The following is an 18,935-nucleotide window of genomic DNA, read 5'->3' as shown; positions in this document are numbered from 1 at the left end:
TGTCAGGTCCTGTGATCATGATGTGCTGGGCAGCCTCCTCTTTCATGGCAGCCCTGGCCTGGCCCTAGACCATAGTCCACCTTGGTTAGCTCCACCTGTCTTTCTTCCTTGCCCCTGGAACCTCCTTTCTCTGGTCCAGGGGTGGTGTATGCAGAGCTTCAAGAGTGAGATTCATTACCTTGACTGGAAGACATCTGAGGTCCTGGAAGAGGTCTTCAGGAGGCTGCAGTTCAAGGTTGGGAGTCTGGATGAAGATGGTGCCTTAGCCTTCTTCAACATAATTGAGTATGCTGAGTGGGCCATCCTTCTCAAATCTTGTTCAACAAGCACATTACCAGTGGGGGCTGGCAAGCTTCCATACAGGCCTGGGGTGATATACCTGTCAAACCGTAATGCAGGTGTCCTAAGGTGAGCTCAGGAAGGTGAGCTTCCATGGAGCAGAAGGACAAATGCTCCCTTGATCTTGATTTTCAGTGTGAATACACATTGTGAAAACAGGCCCTCATGATCCTTCTGATATCTTGGTAAGTTTTAAGTAGGAGGTGTCAGAAGAGTTACCACAAGGATAACTGGCTTGTGGTGGCCAAATGTTCATAACAATGTTGCTTTATGATCCTTTGAAATTGTCTCTTCCTATCATTGTGAAGTAGAATTCACCAAGCATTGGTGAATTATTCATTCATTAATAGGGAGGGAGAGTCGGGATTAGACCATCATGGGATAGGTTAGTTTTACTTTACTGATAATGTGTTGCTGCCATGGTAAGGCAGTCCTGCTTTATTTAGTACAAGAGGAACCTCCCTGTCATTTTTAAGAATCATAATTCTGAAATTCACTTTCACATCAAAGAAGTGTTCTGAGATTCACACTTATGAATTCTATTTTGATAATGCTGTTAATTTTTTTTTTTTTTTAATTTTAGAGAGGGCAGGAGAGAGAGAGAGCATGGGGGAGGAGCAGAGAGAAAGAGTAACTTAAGAGCTAAACACTTAGCCAACTGAGACACGTAGGCACCTTGTTAATGCTACTTGAATGAAAAGTTTAACAATAAACTAACTACAGTCTTATTTAGGCACTCAGATTTTTGTTCCTGGAAGGATTTTGGAGATAGTCTAACCAATGGATTAAGCAGTAGCCACTCATTGCCAAGCAGTTATTGCCAGACTGCAATGAAGGCCCAGTGATGTTGGAGCCTACAATTAAAAAAAAAAAAAAACCAACCATTAATCTGTATGTTTATAGGAAATATTCAAATTTTAAAATGGCAGTAGTGAATTTAAAACTCTGTTAAGGTGAGAGACCCTGCTCTTTTAGTTTTTTTTGTATCCTGCTATATTTCTCCTCATGTTGTGGATTGGAGATAGATGTTGCTGAAGAATTTAGTTGGAGGAATTCTAGGATATTGTAGATTTGATGTATTTTAAGACTGATACAGACAGGAAAAATATTATTAGCTTTAGCCTTTTAATATAAATATTGACTGTTTTGAACCAGATAGGTATTAAGAAGCCATGTCAGTGAACTTTCTTCCCTTCTTAAGCTTTGATTCTTGATTAATCAGTCATTTATTAATTTGGATCTTCAAAGATACTTTATGTTAGTCCTGGGAGTTGTCCCTTCTATTCATCTAGAACTTGAAAAAATGCTTTAAAATCAAGCATTTATTCTCCTGTTCAGCTCAAGTTTTAGGGATTGGTATCTTCTGGAAGTAAGGCTCTCTTAAGGAAGCTTCCTGGGCAATGTGACATTCAAGGAGAATGGTGTGGGAAATACACTATGGAGAATCCAGCACCATTATTCAGAGAAAAGCTCTCAATATATTTAAATGTTATACTTGGAAGTGATAAAAATACTTACATTTTAAAAATGGAAAATGGGTGCCACTTTTTTTTCTTTTTCTTTTTCTTTTTTTTTTGGAGGTAGAGATAGGATATTCCTTGTGATCTTTTTTCCTTGGCTGATCTTGAGATTTGATTTCTCTGTTAAAAAAAAAAAAGAACGTGGTTGAACATTTGTTCTCTGAAGTATTTTGAGGTCTTTAAAGATGACTGGCATAGTTCTTAGTTTCCTGATACCTTTCTTAAGATTTCCTTCCTGAGAAAACGTTATCTCACAGCTGAAGAACAAAGCCTCTGGCCATATCCTGATGTTCTGATGTGTAATTGGTCAGTCTTTTTTTTTTTTTTTTTCTTAGTTTATTTATTTATTTTGAGAGAGAGAGAGCGAGTGAGCAGGGGAGGGGCAGAGAGAGAGAATCCCAAGCAGGCTTCGTGCTGTCAGCAAAGAGCCTGATGCAGGGCTTGATCCCATGAACTGTGAGATCATGACCTGAGCTGAAATCAAGAGTTGGCTGCTTAAGTGACTAAGCCACACAGGTGCCCCAATCAGTCTTTTTCAAATCTCAGGTAAAGGCAAGGTGAAGTGGATTTCTACCACTTTTCTTTTCTAACTATAAATATTTAGAACTAGAAACTTTTGAACCACACAACTGGGTATGTAAATATGTTTTGCCAAGTAAGGTGATGCTTTTAAAGTGGGTCCATTTAATGGTGAAAATGAAAATCTTGAATATTCATCATGGGAGATTGTGTGATGCTGGAAAACTCTAATACATGCAGTATAGGAAATTTCTCTACTGCAGAACTGAAATGCTTTTACGTCCTTGTTTGTGGCTTCTGTTTTGTGCTTTGTTTAGGCAATATATATTTTTTTCCCTTAATGAATAGCAGTTGAACTCTATGTTTTATATATCGGTAAGTGATTAAGAGACACTTCTGAAAATTAGTGACGAGCAAGTGCATTTCATGTTGCGAAGCTACATTTTGGCAGATGGACTTAGCCTGAAATTGAGACTGTCCTGAATTGGCTTTCAGCATCACAAATTAATTCCATGTGGAATCCCACCAAACCTTTTGGCATTAAACAGAGCATGATGTAAATGCTTGAAATGTACATCACACTTGATGAGATGGGCTTTCTAATAAACAGTGAGTCCAGAGGCTAGACATCTGGTGGTGTGCTTTATGCAAAATACATTGTCAAATTGCAGCATATAGAAAAATAATGGTTGTCATTCTCTTTTGCTGCCATTCCTCCCAGGAACATGTTATAGTCTACATTTTAGTCAAAATTATGTTGATAATAACAATTAAGCGTCAGAGTTTTCCAAACGTACCATTACTGCTTGTTACTCTTAAGGAATGTGACTTCTGACCTCTAGTTTATGATGCTGTAGTTTTCTTTCTCACATATGTAGGTAAGATCTTCTCAGATGGTAAAAAAGGAGGATGTATGTTTTTCAAATGCTGACTTCTCTTTTTACTACCTGCTTTTATTTATAAAAACATGTTGCATTTCTTCTTTTGAAAGTAATTTATTCTGTTTCAGTTTGCTTTCTAGTTCTGGTTAATATTGATTTATTATTTTGAAGGTATTCTTTATAATTTTCATCAATTCTCAGTTTTACTTTTGTAAACTTTAAGTTCTGTGACTTCACATTGTTATTATTCTCTTACTCATTATAAATAAGGTTTACATGTTTAATGAGACCTGAAAATACCTAAATTGATGAAGATAGTGTATGTAACAGTGGTTTAAATCACCATGGTAATTTTGTTTGAAGTATGGTATTCTGAATGTGAAGTTAAAGAGGGTATAGTGATTTGATCCATTTATTTTGTCTATTCAGGTTAAAATCTGTAGGTTAGAGTAGAAAAGAGGTGCTGGTATCCATTCATCTCTCTTCTGTCTGGAAGACTTTCCCCACATTCCTCTGTACATTTGTCAGATAGCATTAATTACGTCTTCTATAAGCCCCTTACACTGATGCACAATGAAAAGCTTCTTTCATGCAGTGTTGCTTTAAGTATGTGAAGTTTTAATGGACCACCTTGGGACCACGTTTTCAATAAGTGTTTGAAGAGATTTTTTTCCAAATTGTTACTGTCAATGAGAAACTAGACCTGTATTAAGGGAGGCAGTACAAGGAAATTTATATCAATGGAAAAAAAACCTAAACCTTCTTGAAATCACTATTGTTCACTGACAAAAAGGGAGACTGTAATTTTGAAGGCCTCTTCCAGCGACTGAATTGCCATTTGAGTTGTCTTGGCCTCCTATGAGTGGATCCCTCACCGTAAAATGAAATCTCTTTGTTGCTTGTGGTTATAAAGTTTTGTTCTTTAATAATAAATCTAGCTCAGAGACATTGCTTTACTGTAAATTTGTCTCCACTGAAGTGCTCGTAAACAGTATCTGCTTCTATTACCAGTGGTAGAACCAGGTTTGAGCATCTTGTAGAGTAAGCATATGCACTGAGAATCAATATGTGTTTTATTAACACCAGGAGACTCATTGGATTGATTTTTTTTCTTTTTACCTTTATGGGCAATTGCTATAAAAAGGTAAATTAAAAAGTTAACCATCTGCTACCTCACTTTTCATTTAAAATCTTTTATTTGATTACTCTTTCCAGGTAATCAATGCTTTCTATTTTGCTATTATGCTTGCTAGTGAATGAAGGTGGGTTTAATTTATAGCTTTTATTTATCTAACGGTATTGTCAGAGTCACAATCTTTATGCATCCTATTAGTAGTCTGGAAAATATTTCTTACTACATCGAAACAGAACAAAATTCAATTTAGAAATATAATTTCCTGCCATGGAGACACTTGATAACAGGGGGGGAGATTAATGGAGCCCAGTGACAGAAACTTGATTTAAAGCAGGAGATTAATACTGCTTTATCAGCCTACACTGCAAGTGAATTGGCTCTGAAAGAAAAAAAAATCTGTTTGAAGTTGCTGAGTTGTCGGCTTGTTGGTTGGAAAAAGGTCTCTGGACACTTATTTTGTTATTGCTGAGTATTTGCTGCATTCTTGTCTATTTGACAACATAGGAACAGACCTATGGCGCAACACCAGACTTGCTTATTTTACAGTAGTAACATGTTTCTTATTATTCCTTTTGATCCCACAGGAAGCTTGAATGCTGTGGAGGTCAGCTTCTGACTTAAGGGGATTTTACTCAGTAAATCATGTCAAAATTAACGAATAGAATTGTGCTGACACTCCAGTTTGGTTGGATTTAAGTAAAATGTTTAAATGGTATTTTTAATTGCAAAGCCCCTGCCCCTAAATCCCATTATAAATACTTTTTTCTATCCTTTACAGAAGTCATTAATTCCTGCCCCCCCCCCCCCCCAACTATAAAAGTGTGACTCTTCCAGTAGAATTCAGAGCAAATCTGAAGATTACCTCAAAGGGTTACAATGCCCACTAGATCTGTTCTGAAACAAAATATGGAGCTTGGTAAACTGTTAGAATGCAGCATACTAAAGGAAGTGGGTCTGAATTTTGATTTTTTAAAAAAATTTTATTCCCAGGAAATTAAAGTATTCATATTGCTGGAATTAAACTTTTTGAACTTTGCTTGAGCTATATGGGTTTTTAAACTTGGTATTTGTCTAGTAAATCCCTCCTGGGAAATAAAAAAGAAATGGAATGAATTCCTTACCCAGTAGCATCACAAAAATGGCTCTGTGTTTCTCAAAAGCTTGAGTTTTTACATAATCCCCTACAAATTACTTAGTAACCTTATTTCTGAGAGGAGATAGTTAACAACTTTTATTTGTTTTTATTAACTGAAATTTTGTAGAAGTGAACTGAAAAAAAACTTGTGTTTTTATTAAGTTGTATAGTAGAAAAAGGATTTTGCTAGAAATCAGACTATCTGGGTTGTCGTTTAAGGTCATTTAACAACTTTCTGTCTTCTTATGGGCATTTTTAAACTACTTTGTATTTCTAGGACAGCCGAATAATAATAATATCTGCCTTGCTACCTTGCAGGGTTATTGAGAATAAAAATGAGATGATTTATGCAAGGTATTTAGACATATAAAGGGCTGTAGGAATATAAGCAATTTTTCTTAAAATAATATTAGCACGATTAGGCTACTTTAAATATATTGCATATAGGATTTTATTGGAGGGAGAGGTATCATTTCAAAGACATGTATGCTAATTTTATGTTGCTATAACTAAAACTATCAATATTTCTTGGAATTGATCCACTGTAGGTTGTTTAGATGTTTTTAAATATGTGGAGAGTAATGACCTGTAGCACATTTCTCTTTGGAACTAGACACATGGAATAAATTAAGTAGAAGAAACTTAGGGCCAATTTGATTTGCTCATGGTGGGCTCTCAATACATTAAAAAAATGAATGGTAATGAATCAACGGTAGTAAAGATGGTCATAAGTGCTCTGAACCAAGTCCTTTGGGTGGTGCTCTGTCTGATGTCACTTGCATGGCTTCTTTAGTCTTCATTGGCTTGTGGACTCTGTTTGGTGCTCGAAAAAATACATATGCCTGAAAGGAGAATTAGACCCTCTTAAAACTCTTTTCCTAGCTTGAAGGCACATACAAAAGTCCCAGGTAAAGCACATTAAAGTGGCTAAACATTCACTCAGAGGGGAAGGAGTTGCTTTCAGGAATTTAAAATCATTCAAGTCCTAAGAATTTAGCAGAGAAGACAACCTAAAAGGGTTTTTAATTTCAGTGAACATGCATGTGCTTTTATCCCCTCTTATTTCACAGATCCAGAGGGACCTTCTTGAATATGCCCCTTTGACCTTTTCCTAGTCATCAAATTACCCTTATCCTGCTTTTTCTCTTTTGCACTTCCTTTCCCAAATGGCCTTTCTTTGGTAATGCAGTTTAAATTGTGCAGTGCCTACACCAGACATTGGCACTTGGATTAATTTTAATCCCCTTCGTTCTCATTTGCTGGGATGTGACCATCAAGCGTGCTGACCTCTTGGGAGCTGGTCTGCGTTTTGCCTGGGGTTCATGGCATCCCCCAATATTTGAGAAGCTTTTATTTTCCATCTTGGGGAACACAGTATTGGAGATTTTTCTTCTCTTTTGTTTTTCTTTTTTAACTCCGCCTTCTCTGTGCTGAAAGTTACATCTGGGAGCAGGAGAGCCATTTGTGAAGATTACTGACTGCGTCAGCTCAGTTGCCATTATGAATTCGAGTTGGCAAATCAGACTCAGGAGACACAGACAGGCTTTAATCAATACAACTCTTACTGAACTTCCTGGAAGGAAACACAGCCGAAGACCAGCAAGGAGATAGTGTCATCAGCTCATGGGGATGCCTAGCAGCTACCTTAGTAGCAGCTTTTTGTTTGCCCCCTCACTCACACAGGTCCAAGGTGTGAGAGTCAGGGTGGGTGGGGTCACCTTGTCACAAAGAGGCCACTTCCCCCACCAGTCTTGTATATGGTTTTCATCAAGCTTGAGGTCTGCATGCCAGCTCACAGATCCCTCAGCCCAGGTTTTTGTTTTACACAATACAGAGGGAGAGACAACTGTTCCCCATTTATCTTAACTCTACTGTTTCCAAGGAAACAAGGCCATGGGAGGCAGGAGGTCATTCTCAGGCAGGCCTGCCTCAGCCAGGCCTGATATTAACCCTTTCTTCACACTTATACATGCTGCTGTGGAAATGGTAGCATCACTATGTGCAAGGCAAATGCTAAGTTTCAGTATTATAGTGGAATGTCTTTAATGTCAGTGTTTACCACTCTGTGTTTTCTAGGGCAATAAATAGAAAAAGAAGGCCTCAGACAGTCATCTCTCTGTTCAACCCTCCACATTTTTTAAGTGCACACTGCATACCACACCTGATTTTAGATACTAAGAATGCAAAAATGGACAGGCCTGGCTCCTGAATACTTCAGAATCTGAAGGGCAGTTCTCTCAGGATTTGGATTACTATAATACCAAGCTCCCAAGTTCCACATAGAACTGAGTGAGAAGAGATCTCAATCTTTTGCTACTATTTTGTATCTTATAGACGTTATTCAGCCGTTCCTTACAAGTATGACCATATAGAATAGTAACTGATATTCACAGTGATTACTCTGGAATGTTGTAAGATTATTAAGTGCTCTCCCAATCATTGAAAAAGGACTTTTGGAACTGTCTGTAATTTTAGACTATAAATATTAAGTTCATCCTTGTATACCTCCCAGCACATTAACAAAGTATTGTATGTCTAGGAAGTGAATGATCAAGGTTTCTTGAATTAAGTCTAAGTAATATCACCAGGGGCATTACACAGTATTCAAGACGTTCAGTTATAGAAAGATAAACTGGAGTACTTCAAATTTAAACTTATGGAACTTACACTTCCCAAAAGTTTATACATGCTGCCAGAGGAGAATTATTCAAAGCACATTAGATAAGTCCATTAGCTGTATTTCTGTAATAGGTTATGGGAGGGTAGAATGTTGAGGCATGTTACATCCCCACCCTTGAAACAGATGTCGGGGGGCATAGCTACTGCCTTACACAACATGCTTCTGAAGATCACCATCAGATGTGATTCTAAGCGGGGAGAGCCATGGATCTGACCCATTCATTCTGATTTCATTCCCTAAAATACTTGTTTGTTACATTCACAGATTTTTTTTCTTTTTCTCATTATTTGAGTAGAAAACGAATTGGTGGGTCTTTTGCCAGTTTAGGGAAGAATCCATTAATGTACCTGAGAACGTGTTCAATGTTTAGATTTAGTTTCAACAATTTCTGAGTACCTGCTATATGCCAGGTACTTCCACATGAATCATCTGCTTTGATTCTCACTATAAGCCTTCCATAATTTTTCACTTTTTACCTGAGGACATTAAGTTCTGAGAAGTTGAAAAACTTGGCTGAGTCACACAGCTGGAAAATGGCAGAACTAAAATGTGAACTATCTTTTGAGTCAGAGGGTAATGTCATTGCACCACCACCAACTATAAGTTGAGAAGGAAAAACAAGAAAAAACTTTGTGGTACTATTTGGCAGTCAGAAAGTAGGAACTTATTAAAGTGGGAAGCCACAAGATCACAGTAGCATATTTTTAATTCCTGAAACAAAGCAAGCATAGCACATGTACTTTGCTTTGGTGGCTTCTAGGTCTTTTTCAAATCTTACCTCAAGTGTTACCACATCAAAGAGGCCTTCTCTTAACTCTTTATTTTCTAGCCCAGTGTACTGTTTTATTTACTGAATGTTTCTTAAGTTTTTATTGCATGTTTACCTCTTAAAGTTTTTTTTAAATGTTTATATTTGAGAGTTAGAGAGAGACAGAGCATGAGTGGGGAACAGGCAGAGAGAGAGGGAAACACAGAATCTGAAGCAGGCTCCAGGCTCTGAGCTGTCAGCACAGAGCCCAACACGGGGCTCGAACTCGTGAACCTGATTGTGAGATCATGACCTGAGCTGAAGTTGGACGCTTAACCAACTGAGCCACCGAGATGTGACTTTTAAAATGTATTTACTGTCTGTTTATTTCTTTGGGCTATGAGGTTGATAAAGCCACTGTCTCTTCAGTGTTTATCACAATGACTGCCATGTAACAGACATTTTAGATCCTTTGGAATGAATAAATGAGTAAATGAAAGCAACCAATGAAAGGACTGAAAGTAGATGCCTATCACCTTTAATCCTGATTAAAAATCAGTATTGGTAAAATCATAGTTGTTTAAAATTGGCAGATGGAGCACACATATTTAACCACCATTCCCTCCCCAGTCCCACTAAAATAAGAATAAAAGATTGTATTTCACAAAGAATACATCTTCAAGGAAAAGGAGATCAGAAGAAGACAACAGCCAGGAAATTTGGGAAACTAGAGAACAGGTGGATTATCTCCAAAAAGTAAAGCAGATTTGAGAATTCTGAATCCTGGCCCACAGTTGTAAAAGTTAAAAAAGCAATCTTATTAACACTACAAAACCCCAAGAAAGCTGTCACAGGTTAGTGTCACAGGTTCTTCTAGAAGGGAAAGTGGAAGTAGGGCTAAGAACAGAAGGACTGATTGAAAATGTGTTTGAGAAGCTACAGCTGAGAAGGCTCCTGTCTCCAAATCCAATCTCTGTTTCTGTCTTTTGGAACCCCCTCATCACCGAGTTTTAGCTAAGCATGTACAGCCCAGCTAGCAATGACATTTCCCAATCTTTCTTGTAGGGAGAGATGGCTACATGAATAAATTGTAGCTAATAGGATGTGATGAGTCAGGCTCTTAGAAAAGAAGATAATTTTCCTCCAATTTCTCTCTCCTCTCTTCCTGTGAGCTGGAATATAGATATCATGTGTTGAGTTGACTTGTACCATCTGAAGAGGACCTCCTAGAAGAAGGTGGAGCAAGAAATAGAACACATCTGGACTTTTTTTTTTTTTCCTTCTCATGGAGCAAAGTCAACTCAACCAGGACCAACTACCTTCTTTTCAACTACTTTGGGAAGAAATAAAGTATCTTCAACACATCTGGACTTTTTTTTTTTTCCTTCTCATGGAGCAAAGTCAACTCAACCAGGACCAACTACCTTCTTTTCAACTGTTTTGGGCAGAAATAAAGTATCTTCCAAATTAACATAGAAACAGATCTTAAGACCTTCTTTCCCACTTTGCACAACCAGGTGACGGCCTCTCACCTACCCTGGCAGGAAACTAGGTTTATTTATGCAGGACCATACTAAAAACAGGGAGATTAAGTGAATACTCGGATACTGATACATTCCCTGTCCATTTCTTCTACTCGTTCCCAGAATATGGAGTCAGACTTCATCTATATGTATATGTAGGAGACTGGAAGAGTCTTATCTGAAAAATCTGACCAGCGCAAGAGAAAGACCTTCATCTCCTGACATTGAATGGCGGCCAGTGAAACACCTAGGCAGATGACTAGACAGAACAAAGTTGCCAAGTCTCACCCATGCACACAGAGCTTTAATAAACTTGTTGGTGCGACACTTTTAGAGGCAGACAACCAGGGAACTTCTAACCTTTTAGGAAAGTGTGCCGGTAAGGCTGATGGAGACAGAAACAACCTGAAAAAGAATCTTGGAGGGAATAGGCACTAGGAAGACAATAGGAAGAGAAAAATATAACCAAAGGAAATTATTAATGTTAATTCTTTAAAATGTCTGTTTTTGAGAGAGAGAGAGAGAGAGAGAGAGAGAGGGAGAAAGAGAGAGGATGAGCAGGGGAGGGGCAGAGATAGAAGGAGACACAGAATCCAAAGCAGGCTCTAGGCTTTGAACTGTCAGCACAGAGCCCAATGCAGGGTTTCAACCCACACACTGCAAGATCATGACCTGAGCTGAAGTTGGACGCTCAACTGACTGAGACCCCCAGGCACCCCTGACCAAAGGAAATTATTAACCAGGGGGATGAAAGAAGATATTGCAGCCATAGAGAAAAAAATATTGGCTATAAAAAGTAACATTCAGAAAACTGTAAGAGATTCTAAAAATTAAAACTATGAGAGAAGAAATGAAAATTCAGCAGAAAGGTAGGAAGATAAAGTTGAAGAAATAAGCCAGAATGTAGACCAAAAATAATTTTATTTATTAAAATTTTTTTTAATGTTTATTTTTGAGAGAGAGAGAGAGAAGAGAATCTGAAGCAGGCTCCACACTGTCAGCACAAAGCCTGACGTGGGGCTTGAACTCACAACCTGTGAGATCATGACCTGAGCCAAAGTTGGATGCTCAACTGACTGAGCCACCCAGGTGCCCAAAAATAATTTTTAAAATATCTCAGTATTGAAGGACAAGAGTTTCCAGAATCAAAGAGCCTATGGACTCATAGGAGTGTAAATGGATCCAACCAATTTAGAAAACAGTGTGTCATTGCATTTCACATAGGAAGCAGGCATAACATAAGGAGTAGCATTTTTATAACAAGATTGATAGCCCCATTTTACCCCTTAAAATATGTGCAGGTGTGACTTTGTTAAAAATAAAACTAACATTTAAAAGAAAGCCATTAAAAGGGCACTCAGGTGGCTCAGTCGGTTAAGTGTCTGACTTCAGCTCAGGTTGTGATCTCACAGTTTGTTAGTTAGAGCCCCGCGTCAGGCTCTGTGCTGACAGCTTAGAGTCTGGAGCCTGTTTCAGACTCTGTGTCTCCCTCTCTCTCTGCCCCTCCCCTGCTTATTCTCTGCCCCTGTCTCAAAAATAAATATTTAAAAATAAATAAATAAAAGAAAGCTATTATACTAGTTTCTTTAAATAGCAATAATAGCTACTGTTTACTGAGGACCTTCTATCTGTTAAGCATGAAAACAAGTTTTTTTTCAGATATTATTTCTAATTCTTACAGAACCTTGATCTATAACTACCATTTACAGAGAAGAAAACTACCCCTCAAAAGAAGTTAAATGACTTTTCCAACAACACATCCATCTGGCTTCAAAGCCTACCCTTCCTTCTCTAGACCTGCTTTTATTTCTGAGGACCTAACTGGAGTAAAGATATTCTTGACTTTATAGGGGTCCTGGAAACTGAGGTTCACATGGCTTTGCTGTGTAACATACTTCATGATGGTGAGAGAAATACCAGGAATTTCTGAATTTGGTCACAGGTCTGAATTTGTGATCTGAATTTGACAACTTTGTTCTCTTCTAGCAAGTGGAGGCATTTAGAAGGCTTTTCTGATGGCCACTGAAGGAGAGAAAGTCCTCTGATGCCGGGGTCTTTCCAGTGGAAACATGTTGAGTAGAATTGGGAAGGTGGGTGGCAAGTGTCAACATTTGGATGAAATATGGCTGTTGATTCTCTTTCTTTTGTGAACTAGTTTTAGACTGTTAGGTTCTATAGAGGCAACTTCTAAGGAAACTAGAAGTGACAGATAATAAACATATAGCTAGGGCTGTAGCAACTGAAATCGATGCATTTCAAGTTCCGCAAAGAAGAGAACAGTCAGGATGTTTCAAGTCCTTTTAGAGTGATAAATGCAATTTACACAATAAGCAAGAAGCAATGATTGGGAATAGACGGTGTAAGATCCCATCTAGGAGATAGAAAAGAGGTGTTTGATGGGGTTGATGCTGCTAACCTTAGGAACTGCAAACAAAATTGGCTCTGAAAGTTATAAAAAACCTGTGAATATAAGCCAAAAGACAGAAAAAGTTTAGACTTCTTTTTGCTTCATGTCACTTGCATAATGGTGATTAGACCCAGCCAGGATAGTACAGCTGCCTTGTCTTAGAGAAGTGGAACCACACAGAAGTCAGGTAGGTCTACAGGCATGTAAAGACATTTCATGCAAGTAGAGGCAAGATGAGCTCCTATGTTTCCAGAGAGCTCTCCCTAGGCTGCTGCCAGATCTTATATTATACCATTTCCTACTGTTAAACTGAATGGCACACTCCATTGACAGGAGCCCTTGTGGGGCACAAAATGAACTCAGTGAAGTTTTATAATGGTCTGTTATAAAATATGTTTCATGCATCTCCCAACCTGTGAAGTCTGTGCCTTTCAATAATCTTATAACATGGCCATGAGAGTTGAGGGGCATGTCCCCTTTCCCCCTACAAAGACCATATAGTCTTGATGTTAGGGGCACTGCTTCTCCTTCCCTCTTCCAATTTTTTAAAAAAATATAATTGATTGTCAATTGGCTAACGTACAGTGTGTACAGTATGCTCTTGGTTTTGGGGATATATTCCCATGGTTCTTCGCTTCTCCTTCCCTCTTGTAAAGAGGGAGCTTTACAAAGAGGCAACAAGGTATCCTGTGGGCAAAGCCTGGCCTTTGGAGTTACCATAGAAGAGAGGGTCTGAGGAGGATTGTTTTCTCAAGGCCACTCTGATTCTGGGAAAGTCATCTGCTGTAAAACAAGGATGGTGTTATTCCCTACTTTAGGGAGCAGTGGGATAATGCATGTGGAACACACAGTAGAAGCTGCACGTAATCAGCATTCAGTAGACATCAGCTTTATAAAGTTACCTCATTACTTTAAGCTTCCTTTCCTAACTCCTAGAATGGGTACAATAAAACCCTCTCCATGGTGTTGTTTATGGAATGAGAGCAAGTGTAGGTGGAGAGTCTGGCTCACGATAAGTTCTTGATGAACGGTTGCCATTATCCCTTAGTCCTGCAAACCACATCAGAGGTTGGAGTTTCAGAAGGGCTCAGCAGTGTGAGGTTGATCCCAGGAGACACACAAAGCAAATGGAGATTACTTAGATTAATAAGATAAGGTCTCTTTTCACTCTTTTTATCTCAATCAGTTAAGGCTCTTGGGGTTGATGCATCCCTGGCTCACTGGGCTCCAGGATGAGGCTCCGCTCCAGGCACTGACTGGTCAGGGTGTACTTTGTTCCTAGTTGCTCTCCCAAACTGACTCCTTGTTTCATGGCTAATAGCTAGAGAAGGGGCTAAAGTAAGTGTCTTTTTTCTTTGTTACCTGCTCTTTTCTCCTTTAGTCATAAAAAAGATTAGGAACTTAAGGTTTAAGGTATAAAATCTAGTCTGGCATATTCCACTGTTCCTGTTAACTGTTGTTTTGTAAAAATTAAAAAAAAAATAAAAATAAAAAATCAGCCTAAGTTTAAAGTCATAGAACATTGACAGCTACTATATTAGGTTTGACAGTTTCTGATTGGGAATTTGGAGGGCTCAGCTGGGCAGTTCTGGCTCTAGGTCTCCTGTGTTTACAGTCTTCTGTTTTCTGGAACTGGAACATCAGGGACCTAGGGCATCTGGGTGCTGGCTGGGCACTTCTCTCTTCATGTAGACTCAGCACTTGTAGTCTCCTTGGGTGGGATAGTTTAGTTTCTTCACAGCATGATGGCCTCACACTAATTCAGAGTGCTCATGTGATGGCTTAAGGTTTTAGCATAAGTGTCCCAGAGAACCAAGTGCACACTGCATTGCCTTTTGTGACCCAGGCTCAGAAGCAGGACTGTATACATAATTTGGGGGGTGGGTGGCACTGCAAAATGAAAATGTGAGTCCTTTGTTGCTAAGAATCTGAAGATTGCAGTAAGGAGCCCTCTGAGCCCGGGGCCTTTTATGATTTCATAGGTCCATGACCAGGAAAGTCACCCTCACTAAGGTCAACCCAGATTCAAAGGCAGAGAACCTAGAAACATAACTTCTGATGACAGAAGTGTTCCAGAATTTGCAGATATATATTAAAATCCTCATATCCAGATTTGTCTGATCCCTCCTTTTTTTTGACTTTTATGTTCTCTACTGGTCATTCTATTCATTCTTACTTCATGTGTATTATCCTTTCCTTATATTAGGGTCCTTAGTATTATTTGCAGGGTTTTTTTTTCAGTTTTTATTTGAGGTTAGTCAAATTTAGATTTTTAAATTATATGTTTTTTTAATGTTTATTTATTTTGGGGGAGAGAGAGAGAGAGAGAGATAGACAGTTTGAGTGGGGGAGGGGCAGAGAGAGAGAGAGAGAGAGAGATAGACAGTTTGAGTGGGGGAGGGGCAGAGAGAGAAAGAGAGAGAGAGAGAGAGAGAGAGAGAGAGAGACACAGACACAGAATCTGAAGCAGGCTCCAGGCTCTGAGCTGTCAGCACAGAGCCCAACATGGGGCCAGAACTCACAAACAACACGATCATGACCTGAACCGATGTCACAGCTCAACTGACTGAGCCACCCAGGTGCCCCATAAATAACATGTTTTTAACAATGGTATGGAAATTTGGCTTTCACATTTACTTGACCAAATGCTTCTGGTGCACCTGGAAATGGCTTGTCATAATTTTCTGCCTTTCATTGAGCTCTGTGCTCTGTAGCCAGCTGCCTCCGGGTTGTGTTGCTTTGTGTTCAGCATCTGTCAGGGCAGAGGGAAGGGTTGAATTCATGAAATTCCTCGAAGGAGAAGACAGGCATCTTGATTGGGGTTCAAGCTGAAAGGTGAAAATACTATGTTTCCCCAAACACACACACACACACACACACACACACACACACACACACGCACACACCCCACTCTTCGGACATATGTGTGATTGTGCTGTCTACTTTGGCACATTAAACATCTTTGCCTGATGCAGCTGTGGGTTTTTAAATTTAAGCCTCATTACCATGTGATCTTCATTAAGATTTTTCCAGATTATTGTCTTCTACTCAGGCCGTTGAGTTTCTTAATTCTTAAAAATTAATTACCTATTAATGAGCTTGTTTATGTCACTTTCATATGTTTTCATAGTTTATATGGCATTAAATTCTTAGATATGAATTAGATACTAACTAGCATGTTTGTGTCACATTAAACTGATATGGCACTTTCAGTTTTATCATTACCCAGTTGGAGCCTCACAGGAAACCTCTTTAGATTTGTTCCTACTGATAGTTGAGAAAACTGAGGTTTGAAATATAAGTGCCTCTTTCTAGATTACACAGCTTTGATGACGTGGAGCTGAAAACTGAACCCAGGTCTTTCAGCTCCTGTGCTTCCTGTGTATTTGCACTGCATTGTATATCTCCCATTGAATTCAGACTTCACTGAATTCAGTGTTCGGTGAGCAGTGAGAGATGATGTATGTTTAGTTTTTCCTTATCTGTGTCAACAACAAGTCTCAGTGGTGCTGGCAGAGGAAAATCACAGATAATTGCCCAGGGCCTTGCTTGAACATTTTTTCTGTAATTTTTTGAGTAGATAATGAACATGATCAAAAGTCTTCATCTATCCTTGATCCTACAATGTGCAGCTGTAACTGTATTCACATATCGCTTAAAACACTCACTGATGGTAGCATGCCGTATATTCTGTTTTGCACCTTGATTTGTTTCATATAGTAATATCACTTGGAGCTCGTTCACTACCATCATCGACTGCAGAATGTGTGTGTTCAGTCACTTATTTAACCGGTCCTCAGTGAAGGGTGTTTGATTTTTATCTGATTGTTTTCTATTACCAAAAAAAAAAAGTTATGTTTAATTCCCTTTTACATACTTGTTTGTGTATATGTGAGAGTATTTTAGCAGTATATATTAGGGTTAGAATACATATATATAAACTTCTCATAGATATTTTTATATAAGTAGAATTCATGTGTCAAAAATTTGTATATTTAGGGGTGGGCTCAGTCGGTTAAGTGTCAGACTCTTGGTTTCGGCTCAGGTCATGATCTCACAGTTTGTGAGTTCAAGTCCCACCTTGGGTGCTACACTGAGAGTGTGGAGGCTGCTTCGGGTTTTCTCTCTCTTCCTCTCTCTCTGCTCCTTCACTCACTCTTGCTCTCAAAATAAATAGGTAAACTTAAAAAAAATTGTACATTTACATTTTGGTAGATACTCCCAAATTTCTCTGTAAAGAGGTTGTTGTTGGAAGAGATGAGGACATGACCACCAGTTGATCTTCGAGCTGGACCTGTGCAATTAGAGGCTCATCACCCCCTCCCCTGTCCCTAGAATATATTTTTTACACACCGTGCCCATAGCTGGAGCTGTTTTCAACGACACAGCCTTCAGAGAGTAATGTGTTCTTGAGACCATCTGGATGGATACCTGACTGAACTCCATTAAGGGCTCTACATAAAATTTTACAGTTCTGACAGGTATGTATAGAAATCTACTTTTCTTGTAGCCATTTAAGTCACGCCTTTATTTAAGTTCCCTTACTCATTAAACCTGCTACCAACCAGTCTGGAGTGAGTGATCTGCTTGTTTGTTGGGTCTCTCCTTGCCCTTTGTGTACGGGAGCTAATTTCAGATTTCACTTGGGATGTTCCCAAGGTTGTGAATGAAACAGAAGGTATGTTCTACTTACCTTCCCACCAACATTGTTATAAGAGTACTTGTTTCATTTCTCTAATATAATATGCAAAGTTTTGTTTTTTTCTATTCTGATTGCTAAAAAGTGGAATCATAGTGTTATTGGAATTTCACTTATTTTGTGAAAGCTTGACTATTTAACATGTAGGAAAACCATTGTATTTCATTTTCTTTCTTTCTTTTTTTAAGTTTATTTTATTTATTTCGAGAGAGAGAGAGCATGGAAGGGGCAGAGAGAGAAAGGGAGAGAGAGAGAATCCCAAGTAGGCTCTGCACTGTCAGCGCAGAGCCCGTTGTGGGGCTCAATCTCAGCCCCACATGAACCATGAAATCATGACCTGAGCCGAAATCAAGAGTCAGATGCCTAACCGACTGAACCACCCAGGCACCCTGTATTTCATTTTCTGTGACTTACTGTTTTTGCCCATTTTTTCTTTTGAGTTGTTGATAGTTTCTGATTGATATATTGGAATCTTTATGTTTATTGCAGATAGGTTCTCCTGTTTGACATTTGCAAGCTGGAGAAAGAGCATTTTCAGGCAGAGAGAATAGCAAGTAAAAATACCTGAGGCATGCAAGAAGAATAGAAAGAATAGTGGGGCTGTTTTTCTCCACTTTGTGATTTCTTTTCAAGCTGAAATTAAAAATTGTTATGGAGTCAAATTAATTATTTTCTTATAATCCAGTTATAAAGTAGGTTCAAAACCATCCTTGACTATTCTTGCAAGTTTATTTTTCCATATTTAACTTTAGAATTAACTTATTTCATTCCAAATATTCCTATTGGTATCTTTATTGGGGTAGCATTAAATGACTATTTTTACTTTAATACTGAGTTTTACTAGCTACTCATCTGAATTTTAACTTGACTTCTTGAAGTCAACAAATGTATGAGGACAAGTATTAATAATATTCTCATTTTACAGAGGAAGCAGAGATCTTTTTAGAGGTTTTAAACATTGTTATTGCTCAAAGTTACAAAAATGACAAATCTTGAAGAAGACCTAAGACAAGATGCTCTCCCTTTATACTCCTGATCTTTCTGTTGTTCTATGGCCTACACATCCAGTCAGTCTCATCTGTCCTTTTATGTCAGGGAAAGGCAGGTTCTTGAGACCACAGGCACACCTGTTATGACATGCAACCATGCTAAGAAACATGATGTAGTAAAAGAAGCTGTAGGGTGGGGAATATTCCAGTTGCTCCCTGACTTTGCTCTTTCCTATCTGTGAGATCTTGGGAAAATTATTCAACTTTTGTAGAATCTCAGCTTCTTGTTCAGTAAATGGTGGATTGCACTTAATTTGTGGAGGATTAGTGACAATGTATCCTATCCTGTTTGGCATTTTG

This window comes from Panthera onca, chromosome B2 (assembly GCF_046562875.1).
Source record: "Panthera onca isolate mPanOnc1 chromosome B2, mPanOnc1 haplotype 2, whole genome shotgun sequence".
NCBI lineage: Eukaryota > Metazoa > Chordata > Mammalia > Carnivora > Felidae > Panthera > Panthera onca.
The sequence above is the reverse complement of the archived record's forward strand: the minus strand, read 5'-3'. Positions refer to the sequence as shown.